Here is a 7,276-nt window from a genome sequence, read left to right as displayed (position 1 = left end):
CTCGAGAAATTCGTACCTTCGTACCATCCTCTTGGTAGGTCCAAGACCTGTCAGTTATGATGCACCATTCTTCTCCATTGCTGTCTGTCGTTATAAATTTCACTCTCTTCGACTTCTTCAATCGATGTTCCTCTACTCTGCAAAGCTTTATCCACATTCTCGATCCACCTCATTCTTGGCCTCCCCACCGGTCTTCATCCTTCTGGTTGCCATTCATACAGTTGTTTTGGCAATCTTTTTCATCCATGCGCCTCATATGTCCATACCATCTGAGCTGGCCTCGCTGTACAAGTTCCAGCACGGATTCCACTCCAAGTTCTGCCCGTATCACTTCGTTTCTAATTCTGTCCCTTCTTGTCACGCCATATATAATCCTCAAAACCCTCATTTCTGCTGCCCCTATTCTGCTCCCAGTCTTTGTTGTTAGTTTCCATGTTTCGGCTCCGTACGTCAGTATTGGTCGTAAAATGGTAGTGTACAAAAGTGTTTTTACTCTTTTTGGAATTGTTCTTTCCTTCAGCAGTGGGTACAGTAGGTTGACTTGTGCGCTCATCTTTCCAATTCTACTATTAATTTCACGTTCCATAAGTTCCATACCATTGAAATTTACACCTAAGTATTCAAACTCTTCAGTCTCTCTCAGTACATCATTTCCTACTCTTATCACACTCTCACTCTCTTCTCTTGATACGGTCATGACTTCACATTTCTCAATATTGTCTTAGTCCATATTCATTCAACGCATTATTCCATCTCGGGAAATGACAGATTTTATTTTTATTAAGTATAAGAAGCTCTATTTTTTGTGCTTTTTATATGTTTCTTAGAAAAAAATCTGTTGCTTGAGATTTTTGGAAAGCCAGTATGGAAGTGAAATGCTTCATGTATGTATCAAAAGTTACATTGAACCATGTCTTTGAATAAGGCATTATATTGATTCGAGTCTCTTTTCTTGCGGATTCCGGTATCTACATGAGAAAGGGATGATGGAGTAAATTGAACTATATCGTGGGTCTTTATGATCAGATATGAATCTCGTTTTCGTATTTCAAGAATGATCAGGTAACCAGTAATTCCAGACATATTTCTCATCGTTTCTACAGTATTGCAGGTACTATTTTCACTAATGAATTGTAAACTCTGAACAAAGATGACCCAGATGAATCAAGAGTTTTAGGTATCTCGTAAAAGTGATATCACACTGGAATATTTCCCCTCCAACCTCCAAATAATCGCCGGTACCACCTACCTCCAGAATTTTTTTCCGCCGTAAAATCACCATGTCAAGCTATTTTGGTTTCACAACAATTTCGTTTGATATGCTGGAGGAAAATTATTTTCATCTAGTATATCAGATTCCTTCCTGAAAGCTGAAGGCTGTAAATATACTCTAACAGTCGCTGGAAAAATAGCCTAGTGTGATGCCTTAAATTGATGGAGTCATGACACATCGGAATCTTTAGATTATATCTTTTGTTATTAAGTATTCAATATATATATATATCTATATAGAGTAGTTCAACATGAGTAGCTTTTTGTAAATAAGATTGTATTAATACAATAATACAATAATAGTAAAGCTCTGATAATTTATTATTTAGGTTCAGGAGTCCCCGAGAGTACTTCAATATTGAGGATGTAAAATCTGTGGCCCTTCTGGAGAGAATTGAATATTACATTACTCTCATACGCAGATACAACCATCGTCCGAGATCTGTTGCAATCCGTTATGTAAGAAAAAGAAAAAGAAAGAAAAACAGTGTTGTTCTTGTTTCATCATAATAATAACTGTTGAATGTTTTCCATTATCCCATTAGGTGTCTGTGTAACGTTTTTGATGCTAGTATGAAAACAACCTTTGATATTTCATGCAGCTGTCTCAACCCCGGATGCTGTTTATCCTTTAATCCTGCTCGCCGCCAGTCTTTTTCATTCAACTCTATGGTATCCCTCTGTGGTATCCTCTGGTTGCCAAATGAATTTTTCATTCATCCTGGTAACTCAACTAAAATCTATGTTCACACCAATTTCCATGCGCACGGCGATGTGTGTTGTGAGAGTGTATTTTCGTAGTTTACCTAGTTGTATTTACCCGGTTTTTGTGTATAGGGTTGGAGTAATGTTCATGGTTCCCGTCTCTTTTCCTCAATTTATCAAATCTTGCCTGTGTGTGTGTGTGTGTGTGTGTGCGTGTGTGCGTGCGTGCGTGCGTGCGTACGTGTGTGCGCGTGTGTGTGCGTGTGTGCGTGCGTGTGTGCGTGTGTGTGTACTGTATATTCACCTTGGTCTTTGGATCACGTGTTGGACTCGTGATCGACAATTATTTCCCTCCCGGAAGAGAGCTCAGAGCTCGTATGACCGATCTATGGGTAATGCTATGACCTTGCACACATACACACACCCAACTCCCAGCCCACGAGAGTCAGAGTAACAACCCGAAGCGCAGCGATACCGAAATAATTTCGGCCCTGGGCAGGATTCGAACCAGGTGCTGACGCACCTCCGTGCTGACAGTCCAGTGTGTGCGTGTGTGTGTGCGTGTGTGTGTGCGTGTGTGCGTGCGTGTGTGCGCGTGTGCGTGTGTGTGTGCGTATGTGCGTGTGTGTGCGTGTGTGTGCGTGTGTGTGCATGTGTGTGTGTGTGTGTGTGTGTGTGTGTGTGTGTGTGTGTGTGTGTGTGTGTGTCCGCGCCCCTATACTTGTTAACCTAGCTTCACATGCAGAGCTGAGCTGTTTTGAATGTAGTTTTCTCCCGTGGAAATATTTCTTCACATGACACGTATGATACGGATCTCTCGTTCTAATTGCAGAATGTTGCGTTTGCAACCTGAGCTCTCCATCTCAGATGTTCTCTTGGGAAACGCGGTAATCTCTTTGCGGGTAGGGCTCTTCTGCATGGAACTCACGGTCCGCTTGCAAGCATTAACTTCGCGTACATCATTTTCTTTTTCCTCTGTCTATTCACACTTACTTTCACCTCACCAATGTCCTTGCCACGACTTTGTGTCTCCACGTGCGACGATATTTCTTTTACATTATTTATGAATGTGGCGCACTCTGTGTATATTATTTTGGCTAACGCCAAACTATTCTATTCTACGCAGGGGACAGGTTATGGGCTGACGGCCATCTGGATTAATCACTTCTTGTTGGTTGACCTTGGAGATTTTGCTCTGGCTATCGTATAATTTTTTATTCGGCTTCGTCGAAAGCTTGGTTTCTTTAATTTGATAATATAATCTACATATTTGTCTCAGATGAACGCTGGGAAAATTCACTGACCGAGGACAGGACAAGACATGGGTTAAACAGAATACCATCAAGGAAGAAGGCCACATCAAATATATGAGCCTTCAACTAGGAGAGATACAAAAAATAATTGAACAGATCGATAGGCAGATGGAGAGAAAACTGAAATATTGAAATATGAACTACAACACTCTCGGGTGAAATTGTCCCCGTCATCTTCACCGGCTGTATTCTCCCCGCCCCTTCCTTTCTAGGGTCGAACCTATATTGAACTTGTATATACTCTTATCACATTGGCTCTTAATCTGGGGTTCAGCGACCTCTTTAGAGCTTCAAAGAGCCTTGTCAAGTGGTCAACATTTTATAAGTTAAGAATAGTTCGTGGATGCTAGGTGATTTGATTCATTGTTGATTTTTTTTTTCTAAATGGCTGAGTAGTAGTGTTACATAAGTCTTGGCTCCAGGAGTAAACAGGTTGAGTACTACAAGTGAGAAGTTTTCTTCCACGTGAATTCTTCTCTTCCATGCACAGGTCATTTCTTCAAATCTACTTACAGTTGGGAAAATATGTTACTTTTCACTTTGCTCCCATATATTGGCTTTAGAGGGATTTTAAATGAGATATAAATGAAAAAGTGTCCACAAATGATAGTCCTACTAACATAAAAAGATAAAAGTTTGTTTATTCGTGACGAGTTACTATACTTTAGCTTTTTAGTTCTTAGATATCAGACACCTAGATTGTACACAAAAAAAAGTGGCGAGGATATTATTTCCTTACCTGTGCCTCTATTACCCCAAGCAGAATAAGCTTTTCACTCTGCGTCTATATTTCTTAGTTTACTGCTCCTGTTGCTGACCGCCGCTAGAGACATCACTATCTTTATGTAACTCTCGAACTCGCTGCAAAGGTGCAAGGCCTGATAACGTATGAATATAACCTGAGAAACAATTTATGACCAATGTTTAGGCCAAATCTGTGAATGGATTGGCGGCGACTTCTCTCGAAAGAACCTAAACGTTTGCAAGAAGTCGCTGATAGATCATTTCATCGAAGAAAGGCAAGAAATCACAACTATCTCATTTTGTAGTAAGGCAGACACGCATTAAAAAAAAAAAAAAAAATGGACGAAAACAAAGTAGTGTACTTGAAAGGACTATATTGTCTTATCTGAACAGATTTCAGTAATTCAAAAGCTCAGGCATTAAATATATATATATATATATATATATATATATATATATATATATATATATATACATATATACACACACACACACACACACACACACACACACACACACACACACACACACACACACACACACACACACACACACACACACACACACACACACACACACACACACACACATATATATATATATATTGTTACGGGACGTGCTGGTTAGTGAAGAGACGTTACGTATAACGGATAAGTGCTTAAGAACCAGCTCACTTCTAGAAGCCACTGTAGGACTGAACTATCTGGTCAGGGCCTAGATAATTCGTAAGACTAGAAGTAAAGGTAACAAAGAAGATTCCAGGAAAGGAATATTAAACTAGCGATAAAACTAGTAAACGAAATTATTAACATGAAAAATATTTACAGGCAATCAACACAAAAGAGAATGGGCAGTAGGGTCAATGGGACCGTTACATGATTATAAGAATATGGAAATTATCGTTCAAATAAGAAACACAAGATACGTATACAATATGGTACTATCTAAGTACAAAGAGATCAGGAACATGCATCAAAATAAGTAATAAGTACAAATATAAGTATAAAGTAATGCAATGTATATCAGACACGTAATGTAGGCAAAAAGGGTGATCACTTCACACCAATCATCTCATGAATCTAAACTTCTAGTTTTTATCAAGAGATCAATATGTGAGAAAATGACAAGGAGTGAGCGATTTCCACCGCTTATATACCATTGGACCGGAAGCGGGATACTTCCGGTTAAGGGTGCGGGTGAGGGAAAGGGGGGGAGGAGGGTAAGTTAACACACGTCAACATGGGTAGTTTTAAGACCCTCGACTCGCTTGAACAATCTACTTATTTAGTAACTGTCAAATCTGTGCGCTCCGAACTATTCAGGATTTCGCTTGTCTGTTTGTTCTACAAGAGTGCGCACCTTTCTCCGCACGTAGGCAAGATTACATATAGTGGACGGGCGTTACTGCTTAACATTGTTACAATACATACATAGACAAGAAATATGAACATAGTTATGTAATACAAAGGAAACACAATTCTATAACATAATTACACATATGACATAATATCTAATATTACGTTACACCTCCACCGTTTGGGAAAGCTTTTCACTTTCTGTTGAAAAGCTATGTTCTAGAAAGGACGTCGGTTAAAACATTAAAGACGCCTTTTATGTGATGAATTGTTAGATTAAAGGGTTGGAGAAATAAACTCCAACGTGTAAGTCTCGGATTCTTGTTTTTCATAGTCTGTAGGAACTTTAAGGGGTTGTGATCCGAATATACTTGAATGGTAGTTGAGGAACCCAGGTAGACTTCGAAGTGGATAAGGGCCTGGACCAAAGCGAGCGTCTCCTTCTCAATTGTTGAGTAGTTCTTCTGCGCAGGGGACAGCTTCTTGCTGTAGTAGGCGATAGCGTGAAGAACTTCATTGTGTTCTTGCAAGAGGGCGGCACCGATACCGGTGTCGCTGGCGTCGACTTGCAGAAGAAAGGGTCGTTGGAAATCGGGTGCCCTTAGAACTGGTGCGTTAGTGAGAAGGGACTTCAGGTTTTTGAAGGCCGTCTCACAGGTAGGTGTCCACACGAAGTCGTGGTCTTTTCTCAACAGGTCAGTCAATGGTTCTGCTACATCTTGTTTCTCAGATAAGTGTCCTACTTTTATCTGAAGATTTTGTAGTATCTGAGAGTTTTTCAAGGGAATCTCAGGAGGATTAGGCAGGTTATCAGGAGGCTCTTCCGATTCTATTGTGGTAGAGCTGCAAGCTGGAATTGGATCTCTGGAATGATAAGGTTTTAAGGTATTTATGTGACAGAGACGGGAACTCTTTCTTCTGTCTGGAGTTTTGATTATGTAGTTGAGATCACTGGCTCTGGACAAGACTTCATAGGGTCCTTTGTATTTAGCCTGCAATGGATCTCCTGGTATGGGAAGATAAAGTAACACTTGATCTCCTGGAGAGAAAGTTCTAAGTTTATAATTTTTATCATACCGACCTTTCATTACTCGTTGAGCATTCGTCAAGTTCTCTCTTGCCAACTTCCAAGCTTCTAACAACTTCTCGGTGACCTGGGACACGTATTTCAAAGAAGGAACTGGTGGTTCTTCTTTCATCCATTGTTCATGAAGTATCTTTAGGGGACCACGGACTTCATGACCGAAGACTAATTCTGACGGGCTGAATCCAAGGCTTTCTTGAATTGTTGTTCGGGTGGCGAACAACAAAAAGGGGAGTCCGTCTTCCTAATTTCGAGTGTTCTCAGCACAGAAGATTCTTAACATTGTCTTGAGCGTTTGGTGAAAGCGCTCTAGAGCACCTTGTGATTGAGGATGATAGGCGGAGGAAGTTACATGATTTATACCTAGTGTTACAAGAGTTTCTCTAAACTTGTTGGAAAGAAAATTACTTCCTTGATCACTTTGAATGTTCTTGGGAAATCCTACCATAGTGAAATATTTCAACATTTCTCTGATTATGTTTTGAGCTTTAATATTTTTCAAAGGAATTGCTTCTGGAAAACGAGTGCTCATACACATGATTGTGAGAATGTACCGATTTCCTTTACTTGAAGGAGGTAAAGGTCCTACACAGTCAATAAGAACTTTTTTTAATGGCTCTTCCATTACAGGAATGGGATGGAGTGGAGCTTCTACAATTTTCTGGTTGGGCTTACCTACTAGTTGACATGTATGACATGTTTTACAATATTGGGTAACATCTTTGACAACCGTGGGCCAATGGAAATGTTGGGTTATGTTGAACAAGGTCTTTCTTACCCCTAAGTGACCTGCTAAGGGAGTA

Source organism: Oratosquilla oratoria, chromosome 14 (genome assembly GCF_046742065.1).
Source record: "Oratosquilla oratoria isolate Oo_2021 chromosome 14, ASM4674206v1, whole genome shotgun sequence".
Lineage (NCBI taxonomy): Eukaryota > Metazoa > Arthropoda > Malacostraca > Stomatopoda > Squillidae > Oratosquilla > Oratosquilla oratoria.
This window is presented reverse-complemented; position numbering follows the sequence as displayed.